Below are 17,469 nucleotides of genomic sequence, written 5' to 3' on the forward strand. Positions count from 1 at the left end.
TTTGTGCAAGTCTGTTTAAGAAGTAATGAGATCCCCAAATCCCCTCCAGTGCTTCATGTGGCCAGGCAACTGCGCATCCCTCCCCCAAGGTTTCCCTCCAGCCCATGCATAACAGTGGAAGCTTAATCTCCCTAGAAAGTACAACAGAAGGGCCTGCCCAAGAAGACATCAGATACAGATGAGGGTGCTGAGCCGTACTGAAAATAAAGGGAGTAAGCACGCATTCTCACCGCCACCACCTTTCTTTCCTTGAGCAGTTCCCACAACGCAGGCAACCAGGTCTTAAGCCCCCTCCTAGTAGGAAATGAGGAGAGCCTTCTCTGCTGTTTCTGACAAGTGCAAAAAGAAAGACTTAAACTAACAACAGGGGCTCCCCGGGGGAAACAACCCAGCCAGCTCAAAATACAGTGACACCAACAATCAATAAACCCCATCTGAGTGTTCCTTGGCTGAGAACTATATTGATGTAGAATTGAGAACATAAACACTGAATGGACAGCAAACCAAAACTACCCCGTAAGTGTATAAATATATCCAGAGGAAAGTGGAGAGTGTGTGTATATGTGTGTCTGTGTGGGGGTGGGGAGGAGGACCCTGAGAATGTCTGTGTGTCTGTATGTGTCTAGGTATATCAGAAAGATAAATCCTCATCCTCCACTGTGGCAAGTAGCCATACAGACATGTCATGTGGAGCCATGGAGGTAAATGCTAGAAGAATCTCCTTGAAAAGCCACAAGTGGTGGCCTCTGAGAAGGCAGAGAAAACTGGAAGCTGGGACCAGCAGGTGACCGCTGGTCTTCATGACAAGATCTCGAGAACCATTGGATTCCTTCAAATATGTTAAAAATAGAATAAGTGAGAACATTGTTTTGTTACATGATGAGAACACAATGGAAATCTGAGTGAGTGGAAAATACAGGCCATCTCTTTAAATGTATTACAGTGTAATCAGATATTAATCAACCAATGTTAAAAACAAAAATGAACAACCTAGCAAACAAGATGGGACAAGGAGAGAATGTCATGGAACAGTCCTTCGTTGGGGTTAGCACAAAATCAGCCCTTCTCAGTCACCTCCGTCCAAAATAATTTAACAGCAAAAGAAGAAAGTTTCTGTGAGCCCATCCTTTGATATCTATGCAAACCTTTACCTCCAGAGCTTCGTTCTCTGCCACTCAACTCAAATACAGTTAGAGTCTTAGTTTATACCCTAACACGCCAAAACAACATTTATAGAAGTTAGAGTCATATACTTTTTTTTAAGTTTATTCGTTTGAGAGAGAGTGTGTGTGTGAAAGAGAGGATGAGGGGCAGAGAGAGAGAGGGAGAGAGAACCCCAAGCAGGCTCCGTGCTGTCAGTGCAGAGCCCAATGTGGGGCTCATTCCGACAAACCGTGAGATCATGACCTGAGTGAAATCAACTCGGACAATTAATCAAGTGAGCCACCCAGGTGCCCCAAGAGTCATATACTTTTTAAAATATAGCACAAGACAGGGCGCCTGGGTGGCTCAGTCGGTTGAGCGTCTGACTTCAGCTCAGGTCACGATCTCACGGTTTGTGAGTTGGAACCCCGCGTCAGGCTCTGTGCTCAGAGCCTGTAGCCTGCTTTGGATTCTGGGTCTCCCTCTCTCTCTCTGCCCCTCCCCTGCTCACACTCTGTCTCTCTCTCAAAAATAAATAAAGATTAAAAAAAATTTTTTAATAAAAATAAAAATAAAAAAATATAGCACAAGAGGAGCGCCTGGGTGGCTCAGTCAGTTCAGTGTTCGACTATTGACTTCAGCTCAGGACATGATCTTGCATTCATGAGATGAAACCCTGCGTCAGGCTCTGTGCTGACAGCATGAAACTTTCTTGGGATTCCCTCTCTCTCCTTCTCTCTCTCTCTCTCCCCCCCTCCACTGGTCACTTTCTCTCCCAAAATAAATAGCAAACATTTGAATACAGGGGCGCCTGGGTGGCTCAGTCGGTTGAGCGTCCGACTTCAGCTCAGGTCATGATCTCACAGTCCCTGAGTTTGAGCCCCGCTACGGGCTCTGGGCTGACAGCTCAGAGCCTGGAGCCTGCTTCTGATTCTGTGTGTCCCTCTCTCTCTGCCCCTCCCCCTCTCATGCTCGCTCGCTCTCTCTCTCTCTCTCTCTCTCTCTCTGTCAAAAATAAACAAACATTAAAAAAATTATTAAAAAAACATTTGAATACATACATACATGCATACAAAATATAGTGCAGGAAAACTGAGCCTAAGGAAAGCCACTCAAACTATATAAAACCATCAAATCACAAAGTAAAATTGGCATACTTCAATAATTTTTTTAAACTTCCAAAAGTCTGAACAAGAATCAAAATAAAAAACAAATGTTAAATGATTAGGAAAAATTATTAGCTATAAGTAGGAGAAAGGGGTATCTGCACTAAATGAAAAAACTCTTCCAAATCAACAAGAAAAATTCATATTGTCGATAGAAAAAGAGAAGAAATAAAATGAGCAGAAAATTCATAAAAGAATAAAGTAGGCACTACACACATGAGAAACGAAAAACATGTTCAGCTCTTTCTTTAAATACGAATTAAAATTCCTATAAGATGGCAATGTACTTTTAAAGGTAATATTTAGTGAGAAAACCAAGTATTCTCACATATTGCTAAAGTATTCCCGTATATTGCTATTGGAAATTTAACTTGGAAAGCTACTTGGCAATATGGATTATGAACCATAAAAGTGCTCATACTTTTGAATCAATACTACTACTTTTAGAAATCAATCCTAAGTAAATGAGAGATGGAGTAAAAGATTTACGTACAAAAATATTTATCGCTCAGTTATAATCCCACAAAAGGGAAAAGACTCCGTAAATTATAGTGTGCCCTGTAATAGAATATTAGGTAGAAATTAAAAGCCATATTTTTGAAGAACATTTAATAGCATAGGTAAATGTTTATGACAAAATAGTAATGCTAAAAACACATGGTACAAATTATATGCAGTAATAACTCCAATTTTATAATATACACATATATCAAAAATTTTTTTTTTAATTTAAATTTTTTTTTTTCAACGTTTTTTATTTATTTTTGGGACAGAGAGAGACAGAGCATGAACGGGGGAGGGGCAGAGAGAGAGGGAGACACAGAATCGGAAACAGGCTCCAGGCTCCGAGCCATCAGCCCAGAGCCTGATGCGGGGCTCGAACTCACGGACCATGAGATCGTGACCTGGCTGAAGTCGGACGCTTAACCGACTGCGCCACCCAGGCGCCCCTCAAATTTTATTATATATGCATATTACTATATATACATATTCAAAAATACTTGAAGGAAATATATGCAAATTCGTAAGAGTTAACCTCCTGTAAAAGGATCAAAGGTGAAGTCTACTTTCCTTTTACTCTTCTGAGTTTTCCAAACATTTTTATAGTGAACACGAATTACTTTCAAGTGATAAATATAATACAACTAAAGAAGTAATTAACCTTATCATAAAAAATATCAACATTGACAACATATATATATATAATCCAAATTCAAATTTTCATAATGCTGGATTTGTGAAAATCTGGACTTTTCAGAAAAGACAGAATACATGAATATGACAAATACAATTATGAAAGGAAATTTAAAGGTTAACACTTATTGTTTACCACGTGCAAAGTGGTATAATCAAATATGTACCAAGTGTTTTCCCTCTATGAAGTTGCCATTACAATGCCCCCATTGTATGGGTGAGGAAAGTGAGATTTCATACGTTAAGTAACGGTTGAAGTTCACCCTGCTAGGAGGTATGCCTGACCAGACCCACAGTGATGTCCAACTCAGGCCGCACAGCTGTGACCTCTTCATGGCTCTCAGCCCTGACCCACATATTACAATCATCAGGGGAGGATTTAAAAAAAAGAAAAAGAAAAAGAAAAAGCCCAAAGCCTAGACCATACTCCAGAGCAATTTAATCAGAATCTCTGGCAATGAAGACAAACCTTAAAAGAACTCCCCAGAGGGTGCCTATAGGTGGCTCAGTCGGTTGAGCCTCTTGACTTTGGCTCAGGTCATGATCTCACAGTTTGTGGGACTGAGCCCTGTTCAGGTTCCGTGCTGGCAGCTCGGATCCTGGAGCCCGCTTTGCATTCATTCATTCATTCTCTCTCTCTCTCTCTCTTTCTCTCTCTCTCTCTCTCTCACCTTCCCTCCCTCCCGCCCCTGCTCACACTCTCTCTCTCTCTCAAAAATAAACAAACGTTGAAAAAAAATTTTACAAAGGACTCCCCACATAAGATTAAGGTGTAATCAGACTGAGAATCCCCAAGTCTAGCCAAAGGTTCTCCACTTGCAGCTATGCATGCCAGAAGGCTCCGCCAGATTCTGACACAGCAAGCTTGGGCTGCGATCAGGGATCTGCATCCTAAACACACATTTCCAGGTAGTTTAGTTCTGGAGCAGGTGGTCCACCGTCTGCCATTTGATTTTTATCAGAAAAAAAAAAAAAAAACTATGTGTAATATATTATTATATATGTTTATATATACACATATGTATGTGTGTACATATAAAATTGTTCCTAATTATTCCAGTGTGAAAAATGCCATGATTAGTTTTCTATTCCTTGCTCCTCAAAATGTGAAACATAAGCCAACAGTATTTGTATCACCTGGGAGTTCATTAGAATTGCAGAAGAATTTCAGGCCCCACCCCAGGTCTACTAAATCAGAACCTATTCTGATTCTTAACAAATCCCAGTAATATGCATACACAGTAAAGTTGCAGAAGCACTATTCTAAATCCAGTTAAATCTAGCTATGCCCGATCTAGGCAGTATGAGTGGGAAACCCAATTTTATTAGTTTGCGGAGGCCTCTTCCTCTGTCCTTGTGATCCTGGGCCAACCTTGGGGCTTACATAGTCTAAGAGACTTAGAGAATGTCCTCTGCTGTTTGAAAAGCATCTCAGGGGTTACCTCAAGATGTTTCTTGTCTAAACAAGCATAGCCCATTTGAAGGTGGCAGCTGCTCTGTTTGCAGTATCCCCTCTGTCTACACCCCCAGGTCCTTTGCCTAGGGACAAACATCACTTAGTGTTCTGTCCTGGACACTCACACTGCCATTCCCCTGCCACCCAATAGGCCTGCTGTTTCTGTAACATGGCACAGGAGAAGGCCCAGGTCAGCTCCTAGAGATGGCTACACTTCTCGTTCACCATGTCCCAGGAAATTCCAGCCTCCTCCCTGAGAAATCCCAAGTCTTCCAAACAAAGACTTGCTGGGGGCTTTCTCTGACCACAAAAAAAATCTAAGAAAGCTCAGTACACAAGGGGTGCCTGGGTGGCTCAGTCAGTTGAGCGTCTGACTTCGGTTCAGGTCATGATCTCACAGTTTGTGGGTTTGAGCCCCACATCGGCGGGCTCTGAGCTGACAGCTCAGAGCCTGAAGCCTGCTTCAGATTCTGTATCTCCCTCTCTCTCTGCCCCTAACCCACTTGTATTCTGTCTCTGTCTCTCTCAAAAATAAATAAACATTAAAAACAAATCTAAGAAAGCTCTTAATTCTCCAGAGACAAGATATGCCAGAATAGACACTGCCCACGGTTGCAAAAGGGTGGAATCATAACTTTTGCACCTTTTTTCAGTCTCTTAATCAAAGACAAAATATGTCATTTCAATTAATTATCTAACATTATATTCATACGTATTACGTATGTGCAGGGAGAAATTTTAAGCATCTTCAGGAATTTCTGACATTTCTACACACATAAGATCAATCAATATTCCACTTACAAATTAGCACTATATCTTATCATAAGCCTCCTGATTCTACAATCAGGATAGTTTGAATGAATAAGTGAATGAACAACTGAATGCAAAAGTGAATGAATAAGTGAATGAAGAAACAAATGAACTAATCAATGATATGTTCCAGCCATAATTATATCATTTTTAGTTTTTCCCTAAACATCTAAAGGGTACTCATACTACCCTTCTCTCAATCAACAATATAGTATTATAGTCTTTCCTCCCATTTACTTTCGATACAACGATTGTTAATGTTAATATCAGCAAGATTCAACCGCAAACATGAGATCTAGGGGGCAACAATACATGCCTCTCCAGACTCTGTCCATACCTGGCTCACTGTAAAACAGACCTTGACACATTTATAGGCATGTTAAAATGCTTTGTGGTTTTGTGATTCAGATAAAAAAGGTCCAGCTCTGAGAGACTAGAATCCATCAACAGTTTCTTCCACATGAAATACTACAGAGAAAACCTAAAACCCAGGTCTGCAGGGAAAAAGGCAAACTCTCTCATCCAGGATACAACCATCTTAAATGAGTACGTGTCTAAGGAAAGCACACTGACTGCAGTAGCTTTGGGATTTGTACAGCTCACTGTCCTTTCTACAAACCAGAGTAACGATCTAAAGTGCTTTGACCCTAACACCTGCCACACAAAGAACAGATGACTCAACCCAGAGGTCGTGATTTTCAACAGAATGCTTGTGGCTCAAATTATTCATGGAGTGAGTCTGCTCTGGTGATTAAAGCAAAGTGGTAATACTTTGCATATGTCTGTGCTACAGGCATTTTTCATGGCATGACTGCACACTTCTTATAGGAAGACGCAGACTAGTGTAGGCAAGAGGGACAAATCTTTCAACTTAATAAAAGAGGGTGAATTTGCAAGAAAACCTTGTTGGCTGCAAGCCAGAAGCTAAGAGTGAACACAATCATAACAAAATTCTGCGTGTAATGATACAGAAAGGACAGAAAATAAAATATTTCCACTTAGCATGTCTCTTAATTAAGTCCATGTTTGTACCTTCTACATATATTTACGTATCATGAACTCACAGGAGTACCATGCTATCCTCAAATAGACAGTCTTCCCAGTGAAACAAAATTGAGAGCCCAGAAATAAACCCTCACATACAGAGTCAACTAATATTTGAAAAGGGAGCCAAGAACACTCAGTGGGGAAAGGATAGTGTCATAAATAAATAGTGTTGGGAAAACTGGGTAACCACATGCAAACTGTATCTTACACCACTCACAAAAATTAACTTGAAACAGATAACAGACTTAAACATAAAAAGTGAAATTTTAAAACCCCTAGAAAAAAAGCACATGGAAAAAGCTCCCTGACAAGGATCTTGGCAAGAGTTTTTTGGATGTAACACCAAAAACAAAAGGAACAAAACCAAAAACTAATAAGTGGGACTACATCAAAGTAAAAAGTTTCTGCACAGCAAAGGAAGCCATCAACAAAATGAAAAGGCAACCTACAAAGGAAAAAATATTTGCAATTCACCTATCTGATAAGGGGTTAATATCCAAAATATATGAAGAGGGAGGGAGGGAGAGAGAAGGAGGGTGGGAGGCATGAGGAGAAGGAGGGGGGAGAGGAGGAAAGGTGGAATAGACATTTTTCCAAATAGACGTTTTCCAAAGGGGACATATCAATAGCCAACAGGTACTTGAAATGGTGCTTGGCATCATTAACCATCAGGAAAATCCAAATCAAAACTACAAGGAGGTACCAGTGCACACCTGTTGCAGTGATAATTATCAAAAGACAAGAAACAACAAGTGTTGGTAGGATGTAAAAAAAGGAACACTTGAGCACTGTTGGTCTAAATATAAACGGTACAGCAACTATGGAAAACAGCATGGAAGTTCCTCAAAAAATTAGCAAGAGAAGTACCATATGATCCAGCAATTTCACTTCCGGGTATAAATCCCAAGGAAACAAAGACAGGATCTCTAATAGGTATCTGCATTCCCTTGTACATTTGCACACCATTATTCACAATAGCCAAGATATAGAAACAACCTAAGTATCCATCAACAAATGAATGGATAAAGATGTGGGATCTATGTGTGTGAGTCTCTGGGTGTGTGTATGATGGATTCTTATTCAGCCATGAGAAGGAAGGAAATGCTGCCACTTGCAACAAGATGAATGAAACTTGAGAGCAATATGCTAAGTCAAATAAGTCAGGGAAAGACAAATACTATATGATATCACTTTTATGTGCAATCAAAAAAGCCAGGCTCATAGAAACAGAGAGCAGAATAGGGGTTCCCAGGAGAAATGGTAAGATGGTGATTAAAGGGTAGAAACTTTCAGTTTTAAGATAAGTTCTCAGAATATAAGTTACAGCATGGTATTACATTTCATAAAACCATATACTTGAAAGTTGCTAAGAGAGTAGATCTTAAATGTTCTCACCACAGAAAAAGAATAATGATGTGACATGATAGAGATATTATTAAGTAATGTTATGATAGTAATCATTTTGCAATCTGTTAGTGTATCAAATCAATACATTGTACTCCTTAAACACACAATTTTACATGTCAATATCTCAGTGAAGCTTGAAATAAATAAATAAATAAATAAATAAATAAATAAATAAATAAATAAATAAGTTATCAGAAAGTTATCAAATAAAATGTATTCAAAGAGGGGAGAGGGATAAATGGATGGACACATAGATAAATAAATAAATATGCATATGTGCGTATTCTCCTAAAAAGCTGGAGTTTATTTAGTTTTTTTCCTAAAATGGAAGTAATGGTATATGTTTTGAAAAGATAATAATTTCATACAAAAACTGTTTTCCATAAATTAAATACATAGCCTTTATTTGGCATGGTTTAGATATTTTGAGTTTTGTAATTTCCTTAAAAGAGGGCCTTGCCTAAAGAATATTGTGTGGAAAATTCATTTCATACACTATAAACTTTCCAGCAATTGTGTTGGAGTGTAACTTTCCACTTCTCTAGTTGGATATTGCAAACCATACAAAATATATCTAGGAATGTACCTGGAAATTTTAAAGGTCTTGAGTTTTAAAGAAAAACAAGTATTTTTCACAAGTCTTCAGCATTTTCTTCTCAGGAGAGCCAGAGCAATAAAGACCTTGTAAACATCATTCAGAAAATTTCCTGAGAGTTCAAATAAATTAAGGAATTTTGAAATATCAGTAGAGGTTTCACTAAACCAGAAATTCTCTAAAATACTACCCTTGCCAAGTAGTCAGTATTTCTATTTTGTTTAGTATTTGTCAGTATTTCTGTTTTGTCTAGTTTAGGAAACTAGAAATGACTCCCTGGCCAACTCACCCAAACTCCCATCTTACATATACCATCACAGAGAAGTATCTCAAAAATGCAATCAATTATGTGTGGATGCTTAAGGATCCTATGGATCCTTCTATCCATGTAGTAGATTTGCTACCTCTTGCCCATTTGTTACCAGCTGAATCTACCCAAGTATCCCAAAAATTCTAGTTACCATGAAGTCACGAGAGAGTGGTGACATGTGCATAAATCCAATAGCAGTCCTGGAAATAAGGCCTGAGGGCAATCCTTCCATATGGTGGACCAGTTGTAGGTCTACCAGGTATCAGCATACACAGGTGGTTTGTAACCTGGAAGATGAGGCCTCCACCTTACTCATCCCTGTATCTACAGCATCAAGCACAGAGCTGAGTGTGGAGATGGTTGTCAATAAATGTTAAAATAAACAGAAAGTAAGTTTTGAAATACCCATGTTAAAACATGATCAACAAATACAAAATGCTAAATAAAGCTCACCACAGAACTTTTCAGGAATTTACATCTACTCAACTATATGCTGAATAATTTGAAACTAAAAGAGACATAGACAATGCAGTGTCTGTCCTTGAGAGACTAAACCCAGCATTAGGAGCATGAAGACTGGAATCAGACAATCCCGGTTTCCAAGCCACTTTGGTAAGTCATTCACCATTCTGAGCCTCCACTTTCTCAACTGTAAAATGGGATAACAACATACTCTGCGGGGTTATTGTCAAACTTAAGGATGATACACATGATTAACGTGCTTAATACCCAATAGATAATAATAGGTAACACCTAACTGGTCTTCATTAAACTGTCACTGTTACTAGATACAAAGATTTGAAAAAATTAACGCGAAACTATTAGAGAACACGCAAGATAAATATTCAACTATGTAGGACTGACTACAAGTGCAGCCAAAGTCCAGAAAGAGAATAAACCAAGCAGACTGGACAGTCAGGTAAGTCTTTATGGGAAAGGAAGGAAGACAGCCCAATCGTGAACGGAAGGCACGTTTCTGGGGAGAATGATGGTGGGAGCAGAGACCAGCACACCTAACAACAGGTGTTGGCTATACAAATGATGCCAACACTGGAGCGGAGCACGGATGTGAAGGAAAGCAGAGGAAAAGCCTCGGTGGCAGGTGGGAACACGTCAGAAACAGTCCATCTGGTTTCTCAGTGATAGGCTAAAGGAAGGTTTTGTTTGATCTGTTGCTGAGTAATCAGTTCCCTAATTCCATCAAAATTAGAGAATGAAGTTGAGAATTTCTCTAATAAAAGGAATTGTAACAAAGAAAAGCAATGGCAAAAAGGATAAAGAGATTTTGTTGTCTTATAATTCTTCAGCATTAAAAACCGCCTCATTTTCAGGAACTTGATCTCTGAAGCAATATGTCAATTATTACTGATAATTCTGTTTTATCAGTGAATAGGACTTCCACACCCATGTATTTGTACAGCATCTCAATACACCAGTGTCTGATGAGGACACTTCACGTGGCCAAGTATACCAACCATGTCTCCTCTGTACCCAAGTATACCCAAGGATGGCCTCTGGGAGAAGTCTACAGCTTATGTCCAGACCCAAAGAAAAACTCTAGAATGATGCTTCCCATGTCAGAGTAAACTGGGTCTAAAATATGAGCACAGGTGACAGAACCCTAGTATTATTCATAAAAACCAACGCTAGGGAAAAAAAAAACAGCAGCATAGAGTTTATGCAAGGAGAAAGTTGTTACTTAACTCACTCAATCTCTGAAAGACCCTAACAGGGAACTGAGTGTCTCTAAGACCTCCACCAGCATCTGTGAAGGTGGATCTTAATTTTTTTAAGGTTTCCAGTCCTGAGGGAACAGTTGAATGAGAAAATAGAAGTGATCACTGCCAATACCAACATTGTTCTTTGCCAAGCAACAAGAAAGGAACTTAATCCTCCTAGTATTTTCAGCTGACCAGCCCTAGAATCACAAAGGAAGACTATCCTAAAGGCAGAAGTTAGCCATTCTAATGCAATTTTCACTGGGCCATCATTTCATATAAATCAAAGGAGAACGCAGCATGCCCCCAGCCAGCAATGTGAGCTGTGAAGTTTCAAAATACCAAAAGCGAACCCAGACTGGAATAAAGCGCTTTGTTCTTTCAGCAAATATGGTAGACTCTTAAGAGAGAAATACAAGGTCCATTTTCACGAACAGGGAATTTTTTACAGCATGCTTCTCGCCCACCCCAGATAAACTGCTGAGACACAAGAAGGCTGAGTGCTCCATCCCAGGTAAGGATGGGGCATCCTCCATCGGGCTTTCATGTCTCAGCTCCCACCACCTGCCATCCCATATATTTTCCAAGTCTCTTTTGCTAGAAACTTTGCCAAATCTTTAGTTGTTTCCCTTCAAGATCAGAGACACATCTGCAGATGTAATTTTCAAATTACAGAAGCACCAGTATAATCTGTTGATGTTACTATTTTTCTTTTCACACACATGCTGGGAAATTGTAGGGATACATGAAAACACACACAGGATTTTACGAGGAGAGAAAGGGAAAGGGAGAGGGGAGATGATGAAGAAAGAAAGGAGTGGGGGAGTGGAGGGTAAGAGAATGAGAGAAAAAAGAGAGAAACAAAGCTTAAGCAGGAAAAAAGTTATTATAAACCTTAACTGCCCTCACCAACCTTCACCTCTTGTCAAGAGCTCCTTACAAGTTCTTACACATGAAACTTAACGCCAGCCTGTTTAGTTAATTATGAAAAATCAACATGGAAACCATTATTTCAGTGTGTAAATTTATTCACCAGGTGTTGTCCATCCAATGCCCTCCTGTTCTCAAGCTGACAAGAATAACCTGAGGCACTAGGCAGAGGGGGAATCCACAGGGAGCTGTCACATTATTCCAGAAGATGCCAGGTGGAGGAAGCAAGGCTCCATTTCCCCACCTTACTGGGTTTAATTTCAAGAAGATGACTATTCAGTGAAGGCAGGGCTGTAGCCCAGGGTCAATGTTAAGAGGGAGTCTCCTGGTCTGAAGTCTGACTAAGTGTTCTGCAGGCACTTAGACACACACTTGCCTCAGGGCCAAGGCTCCTGGGGCCCTGCACACAACTGTGTGAGCTCACAGGAAAGGGCTGCCTGCCCCCCAAAATCTGTTCTACTGGCCCATCGTCTTGGGTTGGGTTCCCTAAAAGCAGAAGGAATAGAGGAAGTGTTGTGGAGTCTCAGGAAAAGCCTCTGAGGCAGTTGGAAGGGCAGAAAAGGACAAGGGGAAGAAGGTAAACAAAGATGTGGTCTCGGCTGATGTCAGGTTTCAGCCTAATGCCCCTGGCAGCCCTGAAGCATGAATTGTAATTCAGAATGCATTTGGGCTGGACACCAAAAACCTCTAGGACCATATACGCAGTCACTGGCTGTAGGTCAACCCTGCAGGAGAGGAGAGATGCATGAACTCCCATCTAATGAGGCATTTCTCTGGATGGGAATGAAGCTGTGAGCCCTTAGCAGCCACCACTTAAGCAGCTGAGACAGTTGCTTCTCATGCGGTCTGCCTCTTGCACAGCTCAGAGCCCTATGTTTCCCATGGTAAGTTCTTCCTTCCGGACACAGCTTCTTCAGGAGTTCTGATTAGTCAACATCTCCAGGGCAACTTGTAAGATGCAGATTTGTTTGAGGAATTACAGCCATGGCAGCTCAGTCAGTCCTGAGCCAGAAATGATACTCACCAATTCATCACCGTGCTCTACCAGGGTTCTAGACCCCTTCCCTGCAGCGGGCACTTGTGCTGATCTAGGTGATTCGACTGATGGAAGGTTCAGGCCTCACCCCTGAGGAATCTGTGCCCCTGCTCATCATCTCTTTATCAGATCAGAGCTGCTATAATTGCCCTTTTACAGCTAGAATTGAATAAGGCAGGGCTGCCATGGCCAATCATCTGAATGTAAAACGTCTTCGTCCTGGTAACTGTGACACAGCAGTAGCCCTACTTCCTCATGATCACCAAGGGTCAGTTACCCCAAATTCCTGTCTCTGCCTGCTCTTCTCCTGGTATAAGGGATCCCAAGTGATGAGTCACAGCCATACCTTTCAATTTAGTATGGTTCCTGTGACCCTCATGGAAGCATTCCCCACTGGGAATCAGAACCTGGTGTTCCACAGACCCTAAAATGGCAGAGACAGGAAGCACAGATTCCCCCAAGAGGATCAGTGAAAGTGATGGGGAGCGGGACCATTTCTACTGCCACCCCTAAGTTGCCAGACCCATGTATTCCACCCAGTGGCCACAGGTCAAGATGTATATCACATCCTAAAGGATAACACCAAGCTCTACAGGACACTGTCTAAAAGTTGCCTTTAAGAGGTCATCTCATATCATACCTGCAATTTCTAGATAGTATGGCATGAGGTAGGACCAGTAGACTCCATGATCTTGTGCTCACTTGCATGGCTCCTTTGCCACAGACTGAGTCCCTTGGTGCAAGGTGATGATTTGCAGGACCTCCTACCAGTGTTTCAGATACTCTGTGGGCCCTCAGAGAGCCATGCCAATGAAGTCACTCTGGACAGGAAAGGAAAATCTATACCTAGAGGATGTGTTCATCTTGTGCGGGATGGTTTTTCTATTTTTTCAGATGGAAAGGTTCCAATGTAACCTACTTGCCAGTGACTTGGCCAAGGACAGAGCTGGCTAAAATCCTGTCCATTTGGTTATTTAGTGACACTTTTGCAGTGGATAGTCTCTGGCGGGCATCACTATGCAGTACCAAGTTTCTCATACTTTGTTCTGCTCCCAGAGGACCATCCACATTCTTCTTCCCCAGACCACCTTCTCCCAGTCTTTCAACCACGCTCTTTCCAGGCCCCTGACTACCTACTAAGCCATTCACCAACGCCCACCAGTCTGTGTTCGCACTTACCCTGGACCACTTCTCCCTCCACATGAAACGCCCAGAGTCTAAGAGACCCCCAAAAACGAACCACCAGAGTCCAGAGTCAAAGCTAAGCAGCAAGGGTCATTTATTGCAGGTTCGAACCTGGACCTCTGCGCCCCCGTTGCCGGTGACGCCAAGAGGCCCTGAGAGAGGTTTTTATACCCCTTTTATAGACAGGTACAAACAAGTCATGGGGAAATCAGGAATTTTCCACAGTTACAGAGCTGCGATTGGTTGGTGTTTAAAGTTGGACACTTAACAGTATTCGATTGGTTCCTGCCTTTAGGTCAGACCACAACCGGGGGTACGGGTATCACAATGATTGATCAGGAATACACGGATGTGCCAGGCAACAATGATTGATCAGGAGTACACGGATGTGCCAAATAACAATGGTTGATCAGGAATACATGGGCACGCCAAGCAATTGTACAGAAGCGGAACAAGCTGATTAAGCTTGGTTAGGTTTCAGTTTCCCGTAACTTAAGCTTTTAAGTTTTAATTTTCTCAGGCCTCTCACACACAAAGGGGATGACCAGATTCTCTGCCTGAAATTCTTCCCTCCAGAAGTTTTCCCCTCAGCACTATTCACTCTTGGGTGGGGCTGTACCACAATGCCTGTCTATTTTTTATTTGCACCAAAGTACTGCACCAACCCATCTGTGAACTAGCTCAGGGTCTTTCCTCTTCTATCAGTTGGTCATGGACAAACTCCGTGGGACCATAGCGTGAGCTGAGGAGAGGCATCAGTGCAACACAGAAAGGTAACACGGGATCTTTGCCATCTGTTTGGTCAGCTACCTCTGAGCTCACTCAAGTCAACCCTACATGGAACACTTCCTTCTTAGTGGGAGTCACTGTCTTAGCGGGTCTGACATATCCATTTCATAATGGATAGTTATGATCACATAGTCCCGTATGATCACATACTTGCTGTCCCGTAATTAGACACTCAAGTCTCTTTTGTGGCCCCATCGCTTGCCAACAACTGCTTTACAAATAGTGACTAGTTCTCTGCTGCAGATGGTAGGGCCTTGCTCAAGAGTCCAGGTGCTGGGCTGTTGTGACTCTCCACCCAGGGCCGGCCAGCATCTTCACATGACTCCTTTGCCTACCACAGACTGTTCTAATACCAGGGAACTGTCGAGCCATATACTGCAACATAGGCCCACGCAGAGCTTTCTTTCTCTCTCTGAGACTCCCCAGCCTGGCAGCCTTCTGCCCACTGGATACGGTCAGACCAGTATTCCCAGGCATGGAATGTTTCCACTCCCTCCTGCTCTCTCTCCCAAGCCTGTGAGGACGTCAGAAGACGGAGCTGGCTCTTAAAAGCACTCAGGGCTCAACCCATGAGGCTGTCCTGCCTCCAACTGCTGCCTTAATGCTCTAGTCTTGCACTAATTTCTCAGAATAATCACAAACTTCCCTTTGAAGTTCCACCATGGGCTTCCATAGTAGGTGCAATCCAGATGCAACACAGCCACTCCAGGCCCAAAAAAGAAGCCCAATGACACGGACCCACAACAGTCAACATTCAGACAGAACTGTAGAAATAATTCAGATCATGTCCTCACTGCAACGCTTCATCCCTTTCAGTGGCTCCCCATGCTTTCCTAGGGGGCACTCGGGACCCCTCCTAATCTGGCCCCCACCACTTCCTCACCACACACCCCATATTCTGACCACAATGACCTCATTATCTCTCCCCGTGCACAATACTGCAGTGTATTTGCACTTCAGCGTCCACTTCCTAAGACGGTCTCATCACAGCATCAACCCGAAGGGCTGGTACTCATCCCCCCTAAACACAGCTCAGACACCTTCTTCCACATGGCAGAGTCAGGTGCCCCACTGCTCTGCCTGCACAGCCCTGATCATACTCTCTAGTGATCCCTCGTTTGCAAGCCTGCCCTCCTCCTTCCCTAAGCTGTAGGCCACTTTAAGTCAGGCACCAAGACGTGTTTCAGCTCAATCTTATCCTCATCACCTACTCCAGAGCCTGGCACAAAAGAGATACTCAATGGATAACAAATCAATAAGTGAATGAATGTATGTAGGTGAAAGTATGTTATGTCTCACATAAGAAAAAAAATCCACACTACAATGAAATAACTCATGAACATGTATAACTAAAACCCTCCAGCCACCCCCACTGCCCCGCCCTGTCATAAGAAAATCTAAGATGTTTGCAGAAGCGGAGTATTGTTAGGCATTTCTTGTTAAGTTGTTGGAGTCATGCCCCCCGCCTTCAAGATTTCCTACCTGCAGTGATTTTATAACTCATTGCCGCTCTATTTTCACTGTTGACCACTGCCTGCCTCACTCCACCAGTACCACCAAAATACCACAAAATAGTCACTGTTCTTTGCTCTCAAAATCATGACTCCAGCTGGAAGAGAATGACAAGCTGGAGATTTCTGGGCTCTACTCTTTTTCTGTTCTCAGGGGCATTCCTGCTGCCTCACTGGCCACGTCAGCCACTGTCCTATTGACTCCCAACCACACAGGACAGCTTAAACCATTCCTGATGGATGGCAAATTTCACAGCTATGGTTATTCTTCAGTCCTTTCTATAGAGGGAAGTATCCCTGCTGAATCACTAGAGGAAGCTACAGGGTTTTTTTTTTTTTAGTTCTTTTAAGAAATGGCAGTCGAAAAATGTGTGAACCCCACAAAATCTTATTCTTAACTGACCACTGAGGCAGGGTGAAGATACTCTGTCTCTCCCCTGACCACAGGAGTGAGTTTGCCTATTCTCAGGACAGTATCACAGTACCCTGGCATTGCCCATATTCAGGATGCAGCCTCAATCCCAAAATCTTCATGCATCTTTCTAAACAGGGGAGAGAGTCACATGTACAACCCAGATCTGACAAATACCCTCAGGTCTCCCCTAAGGTAACGAGATACCTCAGTTATTGAGGTTGACCAAGTTTACTGTTGACCAAAAGCTTACATGTTTTAATATGGTAATAATCATTCCTAATTTTATCAACATGGACTTATTATGTCTTAATCCTGGTTTTGAGAAATCCCAATGTCTCTACTTCTCCTGATGAGTATTTCAGAGTAACATAATTCTGACTGAGATTGATGTTATTAATTTTGATGTTTAAAAGGACCCTGGCTGTGGGCCACTTTTATGAGGCTGTGTCCCTCCAGAGAGCCAACCTGTTACCATCACTCTGTCTGACCATCACACTGGTCAGACAACACTGGGGTCTGGCTCTAGTCTGTATTACCACCTCGAGGGACAGAACATACCAGAGAAATCCAGTCACAACTGACCAGCATGGTGATTGGATCTGAACCCAGGTCTTAAGGGGAAGAGATTCATGAAATCAAGTAAACAAACAACAATATGGGTCACGCCCCTGACAGGCAGTAAATCACTTGTCTAAAATCAGTTTCAGCTTCTGCATTAATTTCTTTTCAAGTTCTAAGTTTGCTGAAGAAATTCGGG

The sequence above is a fragment of the Panthera leo genome, chromosome D4, assembly GCF_018350215.1.
Source record: "Panthera leo isolate Ple1 chromosome D4, P.leo_Ple1_pat1.1, whole genome shotgun sequence".
Classification (NCBI taxonomy): domain Eukaryota; kingdom Metazoa; phylum Chordata; class Mammalia; order Carnivora; family Felidae; genus Panthera; species Panthera leo.